This window comes from Oncorhynchus kisutch, linkage group LG17 (assembly GCF_002021735.2).
Source record: "Oncorhynchus kisutch isolate 150728-3 linkage group LG17, Okis_V2, whole genome shotgun sequence".
NCBI lineage: Eukaryota > Metazoa > Chordata > Actinopteri > Salmoniformes > Salmonidae > Oncorhynchus > Oncorhynchus kisutch.
The window spans coordinates 44,178,786-44,195,877 of NC_034190.2; the positions used below are offsets into that span (position 1 = coordinate 44,178,786).

At 42.2% G+C, this 17,092-nt stretch overlaps 1 pseudogene; it reads right to left on the minus strand.

The window, feature by feature from the left end:
• Window positions 1–520: 520 nt before the first annotated feature.
• On the minus strand, window positions 521–16,872 carry LOC109906954 (mimecan-like; annotated as a pseudogene).
• Between the last annotated feature and the right edge of the window lie 220 nt (window positions 16,873–17,092).

Genomic DNA, 17,092 nt, shown 5'->3' on the forward strand with positions numbered 1-17,092 from the left:
CTCATATTACGTGGATCTGCTCTATCGTAACATACTGGTACACATTTCTCATATTACGTGGATCTGCTCTATATATCGTAACATACTGGTACACATTTCTCATATTACGTGGATCTGCTCTATATATCGTAACATACTGGTACACATTTCTCATATTACGTGGATCTGCTCTATATATCGTAACATACTGGTACACATTTCTCATATTACGTGGATCTGCTCTATATATCGTAACATACTGGTACACATTTCTCATATTACGTGGATCTGCTCTATATATCGTAACATACTGGTACACATTTCTCATATTACGTGGATCTGCTCTATATATCGTAACATACTGGTACACATTTCTCATATTACGTGGATCTGCTCTATATATAGCAACATACTGGTACACATTTCTCATATTACATGCCACTGCTGCGCTATTATCTATTGACCGGTGTATTACATTAGTTAGCCCTTGCCACAAGGAAACCACTCACTGTAGTATTTTGGTCCTCTATATCCCACTGGTTCAGTGGTACGGTCCAATGGGCAGGGCCCTAAGGCAGACAAAGCTGTTGGGATGCTTGGCCAGCATTAGAGGGTTGCTGTCCAGTCTCACCTCCTCCATGTTGGCTCTGATGTACTGAGTATTTTTGCCTTGGAAGACAGATGTTGGCATGTAATGACTTTTTTGTTTTGTTTTATATAATTATGCATTTGCCTGCACATGCATGTATACTCTAAAATGTGTTGTTAGGTGAAAGATACATATTTGTCAAAATGTTATTGCTGTGGGAGGTATAGTTGTAAACAGACATTTAGGTGCACAATGTGGAGACTCTCTGGAAGTGGTGTCGTCTCCAGCTCGTTATTGCCAAGGTAGAGGTACGCCATTTTAGTGAGTTGCAGAGAAAATATGTTTGTTGTATGTTTACATGCTGCAGGGTATTTGAGGTAAGATTAATGTTTGCCATGGAAATTGTTGTTCAAATTATATTGACATTCAAGGCAACCATTACTCAGACTGTACATTTTTACTGTATGTAAGAAGAACGTTTGCTCCAGGATCTTGGACAGACTTCCTGGCTTACCTTAAAAGCAGTTGATTTTACACCCTTGGTTGTAAGTTGGTTGTAATTGTCATTGAAGGACACGAGTTTGGCAGGTAACATGGGTTTTTGGCCAGCTCTGAGATATTGAACTCTTCAAGGAGTGCAAGCTTTGAGAAAGCTCCATCTTCTATCTCAGAGATTAGGTTCCCAGTCAGATCGATTCTTCTCAAGGTTGCTGTAAAATGTTAAAGACCATCAACTTTAGAGATGGTCACTGAAAAAGGAAGTGAAAAGTGAATAACTGTCACGTTCTGACCTTTATTTCCTTTGTTTTGTATTTATTTAGTATGTTCAGGGTGTGAGTTGGGTGGGCAGTCTATGTTTGTTTTTCTAGGTTTTGGGTATTTCTATGTTTCGGCCTAGTATGTTTCTCAATCAGAGGCAGGTGTCATTAGTTGTCTCTGATTGAGAATCATACTTAGGTAGCCTGGGTTTCACTGTGTGTTTGTGGGTGATTGTTCCTGTCTCTGTGTTTTGCACCAGATACGACTGTTTTAGGTTTTCGCATGTTTGTTGTTTTGTTAGTTTATTCGTGTACAGTACAATGAACAACAACCACGCTGCATTTTGGTCCGCCTCTACTTCACCTAAAGAAAACCGTTACAATAACATCTTAAATTTGGTCAAAGAAATGACCACAGTGTTACCAAGCTACTCTAATAGATAAGGGGAGAGTGTTCCACTAACCAATGTCTGCATAGTCTTTGATGGTGGTTTTGGTCATTTTGTTGTAGCGTGCGGAGATAGGTAGTTTCCTTGGGCAGGGATGGAACTGCTGTTATCTCAGGGGAGACCTCCTCACAGTACACCCAGTTAGACATACACACAGCAGGCACGTGGGCAGCTCTGAAACAAATAGCCATGACCCTGAAATGCATTCTCCTTAAGAAAGGACTTCCAAGTTTTCCTATCAATCAGCCAAGTAATCCCTCCCTGTATTCATCTCTCTTCATTCTTAAGAAACCTAACATATGATTGTACCATGGTAGTCATCAGGACACAAGATGTAACATTCCTGCTGTAATGTTTTTTTTTTTACTGCATTCACAAATTGAATGAAAAAGGAATGGCTCATCAAATCAAATTTAGTTATATACAGTGGGGAGAACAAGTATTTCATAAACTGCCGATTTTGCAGGTTTTCCTACTTACAAAGCATGTACAGGTCTGTCATTTTTATCATAGGTACACTTCAACTGTGAGAGACAGAATCTGAAACAAAAATCACATTGTATGATTTTTAAGTAATTAATTTGCATTTTATTACATGACATAAGTATTTGATACATCAGAAAAGCAGAACTTAATATTTGGTACAGAAACCTTTGTTTGCAATTACAGAGATCATACGTTTCCTGTAGTTCTTGACCAGGTTTGCACACACTGCAGCAGGGATACAGACCGTACAGACCTTCTCCAGATCCTCCAGGTTTCGGGGCTGTCGCTGGGCAATACGGACTTTCAGCTCCCTCCAAAGATTTTCTCTTGCGTTCTTCTGGGGCTTCACCATGTTTCATTGAAATGTACAGCTGTGTGTCATCCGCATAGCAGTGAAAGTTACCATTATGTTTTTGAATGACATCCCCAAGAGGTGAAATATATAGTGAAAACAATGGTCCTAAAACGGAACCTTGAGGAACACCGAAATTTACAGTTGATTTGTCAGAGGACAAACCATTCACAAAGACAAACTGATATCTTTCCGACAGATAAGATCTAAACCAGGCCAGAACTTGTCCGTGTAGACCAATTTGAGTTTCCAATCTCTCCAAAATAATGTGGTATCGATGGTATCAAAAGCAGCACTAAGGTCTAGGAGCACGAGGACAGATGCAGAGCCTCGGTCTGACGCCATTAAAGGTCATTTACCACCTTCACAAGTGCAGTCTCAGTGCTATGATGGGGTCTAAAACCAGACTGAAACATTTCGTATACATTGTTTATCTTCAGGAAGGCACTTTTTCTAAATATTTTGAGAGGAATGGAAGATTCGATATAGGCCGATAGTTTTTTATATTTTCTGGGTCAAGGTTTGGCTTTTTCAAGAGAGGCTTTATTACTGCCACTTTTAGTGAGTTTGGTACACATCCGGTGGATAGAGAGCCGTTTATTGTGTTCAACATAGGAGGGCCATGCACAGGAAGCAGCTCTTTCAGTAGTTTAATTGGAATAGGGTCCAGTATGCAGCTTGAAGGTTTAGAGGCCATGATTATTTTCATCATTGTGTCAAGAGATATAGTACTAAAACACTTAAGTGTCTCTCTTGATCCTAGGTCCTGGCAGAGCTTTGCAAACTCAGGACAACTGAGCTTTGGAGGAATAAGCAGATTTAAAGAGGAGTCCATAACTTTTAATGATCATGATCTTTTCCTCAAAGAAGTTCATTAATTTATTACTGCTAAAGTGAAAGCCATCCTCTCTTGGGGAATGATGCTTTTTAGTTAGCTTTGCGACAGTATCAAAAATACATTTCGATACTGCACGGTACTGTCTTTCCAAGCTAGTCGGAAGACTTAGAGTTTGGTGTGGTGCCAGTTCCTTTCCAATGTTCTGGAAGCTTGCTTCAGAGCTCGGGTATTTTCTGTGTTCCAGGGAGCTGGTTTCTTATGACAAATGTCAGAAGTCATATGTCAGACCTAGCATATGTCAGACCTAGCATATGGTATTAATAAATAAGTGGTTGTGAATAGCTTGAATTTGAGTAAATAAACTCACCATCCTCTTCTTTAGGAGCTGCTGCTGGGCTTGTATCTGAGTCTCCAGTAGTGTCATAGTCTGGGATGTTCACAACCTCTTTCTGTGGAATTGTTTAGAAAACATGTCTCCAGATCACCTCACAAGAAAGACATAAGCTGGGTAACTTAATTCACACCAATTAAGTTTTACAAACAGTTTGATCATCTGCTGAGCAAGTGTTTTTTGTATTCTCAGACTCCCAAGGTATAGTCTTCACAAACTAAATGTACTCTATGTCGAGTCATCATTTATGCAGGGATAGGGTTTGGCACCTTGTACATGGGACTTTCATATGCAAAGCTTAAGCTTCAAAATTGTAGAACAAATTCTGCTAAGAAAGTTTTAGAGGTATGGGATCCTGCCCCCAAAAAACATGTTCATAAACCCTAAACAAAATCAAAAAATCTAACAATTGGTACAAACATTTACAAAAGATATTCACTTAAAAAATTACCTTAGTTTTCCTTGCTTCCATTTTTCCATTTCTTGCTGCAGAAGAGAGCATCTACGGCACCAGAATGATGGTGAAAAAGAAAGTCTTAATAGTTAGGGATAGGCGGGACGCAAATGTCTCAACTAGCCAATTGCCAGGGATAATGCAGTGCCAGATTCAAATAAAATACTATAAAATTCTAACTTTCATTAAATCACACATGTAAGATACTCAATTAAAGTTACACTCGATGTGAATACAGCCAACATGTCAGATTTTGAAAATGCTTTTCGACGAAAGCTTAAGAAGCTATTATCTGATAGCCTGCACTATCTGCACCAGCAGTAAACAAAGGAGTTAGCATTTTTCAACCCTGCAGGCACTACACAAACGCTGAAATAAAATATAAAACATGCATTACCTTTGACGAGCTTCTTTTGTTGGCACTCCAATATGTCCCATAAACATCACAATTGGTCCTTTTGTTCAATTAATTCCAATCATATACAGTGGGGCAAAAAAGTATTTAGTCAGCCACCAATTTTGCATGTTCTCCCACTTAAAAAGATGAGAGAGGCCTGTAATTTTCATCATAGGTACACTTAAACTATGACAGACAAAATGAGAAGATTTTTTTTTAGAAAATCACATTGTAGGATTTTTTATTAATTTATTTGCAAAGGATGGTGGAAAATAAGTATTTACTCAATAACAAAAGTTTATCTCAATACTTTGTTATATACCCTTTGTTGGCAATGACAGAGGCCAAAGTTTTCTGTAAGTCTTCACAAGGTTTTCACACACTGTTGCTGGTATTTTGGCCCATTCCTTCATGCAGATCTCCTCTAGAGCAGTGATGTTTTGGGGCTGTTGCTGGGCAACACGGACTTTCAACTCCCTCCAAAGATTTTCTATGGGGTTGATATCTGCAGACTGGCTAGGCCACTCCAGGACCTTGAAAAGCTTCTTACGAGGCCACTCCTTCGTTGGCCAGGCGGTGTGTTTGGGATCATTGTCATGCTGAAAGACCCAGCCACGTTTCATCTTCAATGCCCTTGCTCAAAATCTCACGATACATGGCCCCATTCATTCTTTCCTTTACACGGATCAGTCGTCCTGGTCCCTTTGCAGAAAAACAGCCCCAAAGCATGATGTTTCCACCCCCATGCTTCACAGTAGGTATGGTGTTCTTTGGATGCAACTCAGCATTCTTTGTCCTCCAAACACGACGAGTTGAGTTTTTACCAAAAAGTTATATTTTGGTTTCATCTGACCATATGACATTCTCCCAATCTTCTTCTGGATCATCCAAATGCTCTCTAGCAAACTTCAGACGGGCCTGGACATGTACTGGCTTAAGCAGTGGGACATGTCTGACACTGCAGGATTTGAGTCCCTGGTGGCGTAGTGTGTTACTGATGGTAGGCTTAGTTACTTTGGTCCCAGCTCTCTGCAGGTCATTCACTAGGTCCCCCCGTGTGGTTCTGGGATTTTTGCTCACCGTTCTTGTGATCATTTGGACCCCACGGGGTGAGATCTTGAGTGGAGCCCCAGATCGAGGGAGATTATCATGTCTTGTATGTCTTCCATTTCCTAATAATTGCTCCCACAGTTGATTTCTTCAAACCAAGCTGCTTACCTATTGCAGATTCAGTCTTCCCAGCCTGGTGCAGGTCTACAATTCTGTTTCTGGTGTCCTTTGACAGCTCTTTGGTCTTGGCCATAGTGGAGTTTGGAGTGTGACGGTTTGAGGTTGTGGACAGGTGTCTTTTATACTGATAACAAGTTCAAACAGGTGCCATTAATACAGGTAACGAGTGGAGGACAGAGGAGCCTCTTAAAGAAGAAGTTACAGGTCTGTGAGAGCCAGAAATCTTGCTTGTTTGTAGTTGACCAAATACTTATTTTCCAGCATAATTTGCAAATAAATTCATTAAAAATCCTGCAATGTGATTTTCCTAAAATGCAATTTTCCAAATTTTGTCTGTCATAGTTGAAGTGTACCTATGATGAAAATTACAGGCCTCTCTCATCTTTTTAAGTGGGATAACTTGCACAATTGGTGGCTGACTAAATACTTTTTTGCCCAGCAGTATATCCAAAATCCAGAAAATCCAGAATAAAACAGCTTACAAAAAACGCAACGTCACTACAAAATATTTCAAAAGTTGCCTATGAACTTTGCCAAAATATTTCAAACTACTTTTGTAATATAACTTTAGGTATTTTTAAACGTTAATAATCGATCAAATTGCAGACTGGGCAATCTGTGTTCAATACAGGAATGAAAACAAACAAGCGCCACTTTTCACGTCTTGCGCAACTCACAAAAGTGTGCCCAGTTCCTAGTTGGCCTACTTCTTCATTGCACATCGACCAAATTCCAAAGACTGGTGACATCCAGTGGAAGCGGTAGGAACTGAAAACAGGCTCCTAAGAAATATCCCTTGGCAATAACAAGTCAGGGAACAGTTAGTCCTTGGGGTTTTGCCTGCTACATAAGTTATGTTATACTCACAGACATGATTCAAACAGTTTTAGAAACATCAGAGTGTTTTCTATCCAAATCTATGAATAATATGCATATCTTATATTCTTGGCATGAGTAGCAGGAAGTTGAAATTGGGCACGCTATTTATCCAAAAGTGAAAATTCTGCCCCCTAGCCCCAAGAGGTTATTAACAGCTGGGAGGGGAGCAGAGCAGTACTGAGGAGAGTGGGCTAGGGTTCTGAGTACAGGGCTGAGATCTGAGTGAGAAGAAGGATAATTTTCCATCCACTCTTACAGAGAAGCTGCCAGTGTAGTACTGAGCAAGAATAAGAATCAACCTTAACCCGATTCTTGCTGTCAAAGTCTCATCTCTTCCGTTTTGACAGCTTTGTTGTAGACAGTTGTGAAAGCTGACAGTAGGCCAGGGATGCATGTCATTTCAACTAAACCATACTGGTTCATAACATTTGAAAACAAAATATTTAACTGTAATGATTTTATTGTAAAATACCGTTGAAATTATAAAATGTCATGGAGTAGTACATTTTAGAATGTGATGAAAAGATGAACATGTGTAAAATGCATATCACACCCACTTTTTTTATGCTGTAGCATGCCCAACCTGTTGGCACAGACACCTGCATCCCCATGAATTCAACCATTATGTTGGAAAGGTTCACTTTGAACGAAAAATTTGACCTTTGTCCATATTGGATGGACTGACAAACCCGCTGTGCTATGTATGTCGGAAAAAAGTTCATGGAAAAAGGCTGGATTTTAAAAATAAGAACTGTTTATCTGGAAAATACTGATTGGTGTGGAGAGAAATGGAACCTAAAAGTAAAGAGCAATGGGATATGATTACTGGAATTTTGGACAGAACCCTTTTGCATGAAGTGATTAATCATCTAATGCCAAAGCAAGAAATGAAAAGGGAATGTAATTCTTCTTACTAACACCTCCCTTTGTGACTTAAAAAACCCAATCAAAAAGGTTTCCCCTGGTCTCTTGTGGTTTCATTTGCACATGTTTTGTGTAGAAGTGTTTGTTACAAGTCAGCATCTACTGTCTGCCCCTCCTATAATGTTTTCAGACACTGCAGGTGTCCACATCCAGAGATGCTCATACTTTGTTAATGTGATGAAAACAGTTTACTTGAGAGCTTGTCCAACTAAGGGAGAAGCCAATATTAAGACAAATGCATACCTAAAAGTATATGTAAGGCTTGTTTATTAAACTAGGCTCAAACTAGGCTGTACACATAATGATTAAACTATCTCCATTTGCTTTAACACAAATTAAAAACATTCCTCATCCTGAGTACCTTGACAGTTTTCCTCCATTTTCCTTGAAAATATATACAGTCAAGGTTCTCCTCTGGCATGGTTTATGTGGCATGGTTTATATCCTTATTTGTTCCAATGTTTTTCCATGCCTCATTATTCCAATTGGCATGGTGTAAGTGAGATATCAAAAATAATTTGAATGCAATAACAAGATGGTGTAATTGCATTCATTTATAATATCCATCATACTGTCAGCATACTTTTGCAAAACTCACTTGTACATATTCGAAGGTGATGGGATGAGGTCTTTGGTAAATGTTTTATACAACAGATGTGTGGTCCTAGAAGTGAGTTCCCAGAGACAATTTTCACTCACCGGACAGTTTATTAGGTACACGGGTCGAGTACCGGGTTTATTAGGTACACGGGTCGAGTGCCGGGTCGGATCCTCCTTTGCCTCCAGAACAGCCTGAATCCTTCGGGGCATTCTACAAGGTGTCGGAAACATTTCACAGGGATGTTGGTCCATGCTGACACGATGGCATCACACAGTGCTTGCAGATTGGATGACAGTACATTCATGCTGCGAGTAGCCCGTTCCATCTCATCCCGAAGATGCTCTATTGGGTTGAGGTCTGGGGACTGCGCAGGCCACTCAAGTAAACTGAACTCGCTGTCATGTTCCAGGCAATGTTTTTCCACTCCTCAATTGTCCAGTATTGGTGATCACATGCCCACTGGAGTGGCTTCTTGTTTTTAGCTGATAGGAGTGGAAACCTGTGTAGTCATCTGCTGCAATAGCCCATCCGTGACAAAGATCGACGAGTTGTGTGTTCCTAGATGCTGTTCTGCACACTACAGTTGCACTGTGGCATTATTTGTCTGTTTGTGGCCCGCCTGTTAACTTGCACGATTCTTGCCATTCTCCTTCGACCTCTCTCGTCAACAAGCTGTTTTCACCCACAGGTGAAACATCCACTGACTGTATGTTTTTTGTTTGTCGCACCATTCTCGGTAAAGTTGTGCGTGAAAAGCCCAGGAAGGTGGTCGTTTCTGAGATATTGGATCCTTTGCACCACAATCAAAGTCAATTAGGTCACTCGTTTTGCCCATTCTAACGTTCAACCAAACAGTAACTGAATGCCTCAATGCCTGCTTTATGTAGCAAGCCACAGCCACAGTGATTCACTCTCTGTAGGAGTGATCCATTTTCGTGAACGGGGTGGTGTACCTAATACACTGTAAGGTGAGTGTAAATAATGTTAATATCTGACATATAATAGATACAAACATGCTCCCAAAGAAATTGTTTTTGTGTAAGGTGTGACTGACATTTTCCATGTATTCCCAATTTATTTGCTACTCAGAATCTTGGCCTCAGTGTGTTTGAGGATATTGTTTGATTACTGCAACAGAGATGTGTTTCCAGTGAAGGCTGCTTTAGATATAAAAAAAATATGTAGGTTTCAGGGGAGTCTTTGTAGGACCTGCTACACAGGACTAGTTGTGCCTAGACACTGAAACGGTGCTGCTTGTATGAATGTGTCTGTCTTACTGAAAAAGGTAAGTATGTGGAAATGGTTCATTGCTGTAACAGATCAAATGAGTGATACACAATCAACTGGGTCGTGTTCAGTAAGCACTAAACAGGAGAAAATAGATGTTTCCAATAAGAACATGCATTTTCATTTTCTGTGTCAATGTTTCCTGTTTTCATGCCTCCTGAACACAACCATGATCCTGCCCACCACAAGACCATTGTTGATAGAGAAACCATCACAAAACAATTGCGTATGAGGGATTTATTGCAAATACACAAGAACATGACCATTTGTAAAATAAATCTGTGTAACTTTTGCTTCAGGACAGTGGATGATTTTACAGATCCTTTACAGATGAAATTCACAATTAACAATTTGGGTGTAGGCAGTAATACTAAAATCATAAATGTCAGAATTAATTACATCAAAAAGTTAGGCAGAAATGATACACAAGTGCTCAGGTAAAGCTCTGAACGTAAAGAAATATTAGCCTGAGACTGTCATCACGTTGAACGACTTGGAGGGGCTTGACCTCTCGAATCTCATTTCTTCCTTGCAGCTGATCATGTCTGTTGTGTTAGCATAAGTTGGCACCGGTGGAGTGGACTCGTAGAGGACACAGATGGAGCCATCCTCTCCTATTCGAAAGGACACCTCAAATGGATCGACCCACATTGTCAGTTGTTTGTGCTTCTAATTCCGACTATGCAGTTTAATATCTAACAAGTAATCTAACAAATTCACAGCAACTACCTTATACACACAGATGTAAAGGGGTGAATGAGGATATGTACATATAAATACAGTATATCACAAAAGTGAGTACACCCCTCACATTTTTGTAAATATTTGAGTATATCTTTTCATGTGATAACACTGAAGAAATTACACTTTGCTACAATGTAAAGTAGTGAGTGTACAACAGCGTAAATTTGCTGTCCCCTCAAAATAACTCAACACACAGCCATTAATGTCTAAACCGCTGGCAACAAAAGTGAGTACACCCCTAAGTGAAAATGTCCAAATTGGGCCCAATGAGCCATTTTCCCTCCCCGGTGTCATGTGACTCGTTAGTGTTACAAGGTCTCAGGTGTGACTGTGGAGCAGGTGTGTTAAATTTGGTGTCTTCGCTCTCACACTCCCTCATACTGACTGGTCACTGGAAGTTCAACATGGCACCTCATGGCAAAGAACTCTCTGAGGATCTGAAAAAAAGAGTTGTTGCTCTACATAAAAATGGCCTGGGCTATAAAAAGATTGCCAAGTCCCTGAAACTGAGCTGCAGCACGGTGGCCAAGACCATACATACAGCGGTTAAACTGGACAGGTTCCACTGTCCAGTTAAACAGGCCTCGCCATGTTTAACTGGAAGTTGAGTGCACGTGCTCAGCGTCATATCCAGAGGTTGTCTTTGGTAAATAGACGTATGAGTGTTGCCAGCATTGCAGAGGTTGGGGGTGGGGGGTCAGCCTGTCAGTGCTCAGACCATACGCCGTACATGGCATCAAATTGGTCTGCATGGCTGTCGTCCCAGAAGGAAGCCTCTTCTAAAGATGATGCACAAGAAAGCCCGCAAACAGTTTGCTGAAGACAAGCAGACTAAGGACATGGATTACTGGAACCATGTCCTGTGGTCTGATGAGACCAAGATAAACGTATTTGATTCAGATGGTGTCAAGCGTGTTTGGCGGCAACCAGGTGAGGAGTACGAAGACAAGTGTGTCTTGCCTACAGTCAAGCATTGCCAGGTCGCAATTGTAAATGAGAACTTGTTCTCAACTTGCCTACCTGGTTAAATAAAGGTGAAATAAAAATAAATAAATAAATGGTGGTGGGAGTGTCATGGTCTGGGGCTGCATGAGTGCTGCCGGCACTGGGGAGTTCATTGAGGGAACCATGAATGCCAAAATGTACTGTGACATACTGAAGCAGAGCATGATCCCCTCCCTTCGGAGACTGGGCCGCAGGGCAGTATTCCAACATGATAATGACCCCAAACACACCTCCAAGATGACCACTGCCTTGCTAAAGAACCTGAGGGTAAAGGTGATGAACTGGCCAAGCATGTCTCCAGACCTAAAACCCTATGGAGCATCCTCAAACGGAAGGTGGAGGAGTGCAAGGTCTCTTACATCCACCAGCTCAGTGATGTCGTCATGGAGGAGTGGAAGAGGACTCCAGTGGCAACCTGTTTAGCTCTGGAGAACTCCATGCCCAATAGGGTTAAGGCAGTGCTGGAAAATGATGGTGGCCACACAACTTATTGACACTTTAGGCCCAATTTGGACATTTTCACTTAGGGGTGTACTCACTTTTGTTGCCAGCGAATTAGACATTAATGGCTGTGTGAGTTATTTTATTTTGAGCAAATTTACACTGTTATACAAGCTGTACACTCACTACTTTACATTGTAGCAAAGTGTAATTTCTTCAGTGTTGTCATATGAAAAGATATACTCAAATATTTACAAAAATGTGAGGGGTGTACTCACTTTTGTGATATTCTGTATATGGATGAGTGATGGCGTGCGGCATAGGCAAGATGCAGTAGATGGTATAGAATACATTAAATACATATGAGATGAGTAATGTAGGATATGTAAACATTATTAAAGTGGCGTTATTTAAAGTGACTAGTGATACCTTTATTAAGTCCATTTATTTAAGTGGCCAGAGATTTGAGTCAGTATGTTGGCAGCAGCCTCTCTATGTTAGTGATTGCTGTTTAGCAGTCTGATGGCCTTGAGATAGAAGCTGTTTTTCAGTCTCTCGGTCCCAGCTTTGATGCACCTGTACTGACATCGTCTTCTGGATGAACCGGGGTGAACAGGTGGTTGTTGTTCTTGATGATCTTTTTGGCCTTTCTGTTACATTAGGTGCTGTAGGTGTCCTGGAGGGCAGGTAGTTTGCCCCCTGTGATACGTTGTGCAGACCGCACTACCCCCTGGAGAGCCTTGCGGTTGACGGCGGTGCAATAGCCGTACCAGGTGGTGATACAGCCCGACAGGATGCTCTCGATTGTGCTTCTAGAAAAGTTTGTGAGTGTTTTAGATGACAAGCCAAATTTCTTCAGCCTCCTGAAGAAAGGAGTTGAGGCTCGCTGTTGAGCCTTCTTCACCACGGTGTCTGTGTGAGTGGACCATTTCAGTTTGTCTGTGATGTGTACGCCGAGGAACTTAAAACGTTCCAACTTCTCCACTACTGTCCCTTCGATGTGGATGGGGGGGGGGGGGGTGCTGCTCCCTCTGCTGTTTCCTGTAGTCCATGATCATCTCCTTTGTTTTGTGGACGTTGAGTTATTTTCTTGACACCACACTACGAGGGCCCTCACCTCCTCCCTGTAGGCCGTCTCGTCGTTGTTGGTAATCAAGCCTACCACTCTAGTGTCATCTGCAAACTTGATGATTGAGTTGGAAGCGTGCATGGCCACGCAGTCATGGGTGAACAGGGAGTACAGGAGAGGGCTGAGAATGCACCCTTGTGGGGTGGAGATGTTATTTCCCACCTTCACCACCTGGGGGCGGCCCGTCAGAAATTCCAGGACCCAGTTGCACAGGGCGGGGACGAGACCCAGGGTCTCGAGCTTAATTATGAGCTTGGATGGTACTATGGTGTTAAATGCTGAGCTGTAGTCAATGAAGAGCATTCATACATAGATATTTCTCTTGTCCAGATGGGATAGGGCAGTGTGCAGTGTGATGGCAATTGCATCTTCAGTGGACCAATTGGGGTGGTAAGCAAATTGGGCTGGGTCTAGTGTATCAGGTAGGGTGGAGGTGATATGATCCTTGACTGGTCTCTCAAAGCACTTCACGATGACAGAAATGAGTGCAATGGGGCGATAGTCATTTAGTTCAGTTACCTTAGCTTTCTTGGGAACAGGAACCATGGTGGCCATCTTGAAGCATGTGCTTGCAAGGGTTAACACGTTTACATGTTTTACTCACGTTGGCCACGGAGAAGGAGAGGGCCGTGTCTACAGGCTTTGGTAGAGGGCCGTGTCAGCGGCACAGTATTATCCTCAAAGCGAGCAAAGAAGTTGTTTCATTTGTCTGGGAGCAAGACGTCGATGTCTGCGACGGGGCTGGTTTTATATTTGTAATCTGTGATTGACTGTAGACCCTGCCACATACAATTCAACACCGTGTTTGAGGTGTTGAATGGTGACTCTGCTTTGTCTCTATACTGACGCTTTGCTTGTTTGATTGCCTTGTGGAGGAAATAGCTGCACTGTTTGTATTCGGTCATGTTTCCGGTCGTCTTGCCATGATTAAAAGCAGTTGTTTGTGCTTTCAGTTTTACGGGAATGCTGCCATTAGTCCACGGTTTCTGGTTAGGGAAGGTTTTAATAGTCACAGCGGGTACGACATCTCCGATGCACATGAGTCATTAATCATAAGGCATACACCCCCGCCCTTCTTCTTACCAGAGAGATGTTTGTTTCTGTTGGCGCGATGCGTGAAGAAACTGGGTGGCTGTACCGACTCTGACAACGTATCCCGAGTGAGCCATGTTTCCATGAAACAGAGAATGTTACAATCTATGATTCCTCTCTGGAAGGCAACTTGTGCCCTAATTTCATCCACCTTGTGACCTAGAGATTGGACACTGCCTCTCCTGCGTCGAACACGTTGTTTTGGGTCGGCCTCTGGGATAAGATCGCATGTCCAGGGTGGAGGTCCGAACAAAGGATCCGCTTCGGGAAAGACATATTCTTGGTCGTAATGATGGTAAGTTGACATCGCTTTTTATCCATAGTTCTTCCCGGCTGTATGTAATAACACTTGAGATTTTCTGGGCTGGCAATGTAAGAAATAGTAAATAAAAAAACAAATAACTGCATAGTTATCTAAGGACCTGAAGCGAGGCGACCATCTCTGTCAGCTCCATCTGTAGCCCATTGGGCTCCCGAGTGATGCAGTGGTCTAAGGCACTGCATCTCAGTGCAAGTGGCGTCAATCCCTGTCAGTCCCATATGGCGGCGCACAATTGGCCCAGCGTCATCCGGGTTTGTCCGGGGTAGGCCGACATTGTAAATAAGAATTTGTTTTTAACTGACTTTCCTGGGTAAATAAAATATAAATAAATACAAATCCTGAGCCTTTGCATGGAGCCTGGGGAAACCAGTGGAGTTGGTTGTGCTCTGTAAGAGAGGGCAATGGCCGAAAAACAGACTGCTTAACAGTAACTAAGTAGCTAGTAGTCTACTGGGCTGTTTGATGTCAACAACACAAATCTATTTTACCCAAGCTTGCTAGCTACATACCTCCTAAAGCTTCCTCCAAGGAATGGGTGAACTCTTTCAGTTGGTCACCTTACAAGTATCCAGTTGTTTTCAGCAATCTGGCAACAAAGCTGGCCGCTGTTGAAACTTCAGTTTTCATTTTCGAAACAAGATACTATCTCATCAGCAAGACATTGAATAACAAAGAGACCAAGTTGGCTTTATATCCCAAATATAAAGCAAAATGTTGACTTTTTCCCTGTTGAAACAAAGGCTAAACAACAAGGCCCAGCGATTGTAAACTAAAGCTACTGTAGCTAGCTAACGGTAGTTGTAAAACGGAAGCCGCAATAACTCACGGAATTCACTCGGACAATGAATATAACGTTAGGATTTACAATTTGGACCTAACAAAGACTAACATCCGAGAGTTTGATTGGATCTAGTGAAAATATATAATTAACTTTAGATATAGAAAAATAATCACCTAATGGTGTGTAAATTACGTCACAAAGCTTCTTTCTCTATGGGGATGCAGCTCCTCAATCAAAGAACCCAATCCCAGCGTCACCTGTGTGTTCCAAAATTGTACCACATTTTATAGCTGGCCAAAAATGTCTCTTTCTGGCTACATTGTAGTATTTCTAAGATAAAGCAACCCATAAACATATTATGCTTCACTCTTTTCACACTACTGAAGCGACCTAGCCAAGCTGTACTGTGCTGGCCTGATCACACATACTTAGTGAGAGACATCAGCTAACAATAAATAGTCTTTCCTCTGTTTTAGTGCCTCTGATTACACATCCACCACAGTTGGAATGGACAATTTGAAAATAATATAAATAATATAATAATATGACCTGCCGACTAACAGACTTGTGGACTTGGTTCAAACTCAACACTCACATTGACATTGCACAGTGCCATAACCTGGAATAGGTCTCTGCAAGAAGGAGGGAGTCAAAGGTGGATGGGTTAAAAGCATTTATAGTATGTGTGTATATATATACAGTGCCTTGCGAAAGTATTCGGTCCCCTTGAACTTTGCGACCTTTTGCCACATTTCAGGCTTCAAACATAAAGATATAAAACTGTATTTTTTTGTGAAGAATCAACAACAAGTGGGACACAATCATGAAGTGGAATGACATTTATTGGATATTTCAAACTTTTTTAACAAATCAAAAACTGAAAAATTGGGCGTGCAAAATTATTCAGCCCCCTTAAGTTAATACTTTGTAGCGCCACCTTTTGCTGCGATTACAGCTGTAAGTCGCTTGGGGTATGTCTCTATCAGTTTTGCACATCGAGAGACTGAAATTTTTTCCCATTCCTCCTTGCAAAACAGCTCGAGCTCAGTGAGGTTGGATGGAGAGCATTTGTGAACAGCAGTTCACTGGGAATACAGATATGCATCTGTTGGTCACAGATACCTTAAAGAAAAGGTAGGGATCAGAAAACCAGCCAGTATCGAGTGTGACCACCATTTGCCTCATGCAGTGCTACACATCTCCTTCGCATAGAGTTGATCAGGCTGTTGATTATGTCCTGTGGAATGTTGTCCCACTACTCTTCAATGGCTGTGCGACATTGCTGGGTCGTTGGGTCGTCGGCCAGCCTGTCCTCCGGGTTTCATCCTCAATGCTCCAGTCGGAGCATGCCAATCAAGACCTCGAGATGACTCTTTGGTGCCTCATCTCGGCCAACCCTACCACCCAGAGCCAGCAACTCGTGTGGGTGGAGTACTCCCGGGAACACACTTCCCTGCTCGGCCACTGGGCTCTCGCCCTTCGAGTGCTCCGTGGGTTATCAGCCCCAGCTCTTCCAGAAGCAAGAGGAAGAGGTTGACATAACCTCAGGCCAGATGTTTGTCCGCTGCTGTTGGCGTACCTGGCAGAGAGCTCGGTCCGCTCTTCTCAAGATCACCTCCAGGTAATCTTCGACAGGCGGACCGCCACCGGACACCGGCTCCCCGCTATCATCTTGGGCAGAGAGTATGGCTGTCCACTCGGGATCTGCCCCTCCAGGTAGAGTCCCGCAAACTTTCCCCCCCATTTTATCGGCCCTTTCCCCATCTCCAAGATCCTTAGCCCCTCTGCTGTTCATCTTCTGTTGCCACCTACAGTCTGTATACATCCCATGTTTCTTGTATCAAGGATTAAACCTTTGTCTCACAGCCCTTTGTCTCCTCTTTCTGTTTGTCTGTTGCAGCTCATCTTGTCTCGTCAAGCACAGTTCTCCAGTGTGCCAGTGGCCATCGAAGTTAAGCATTTGC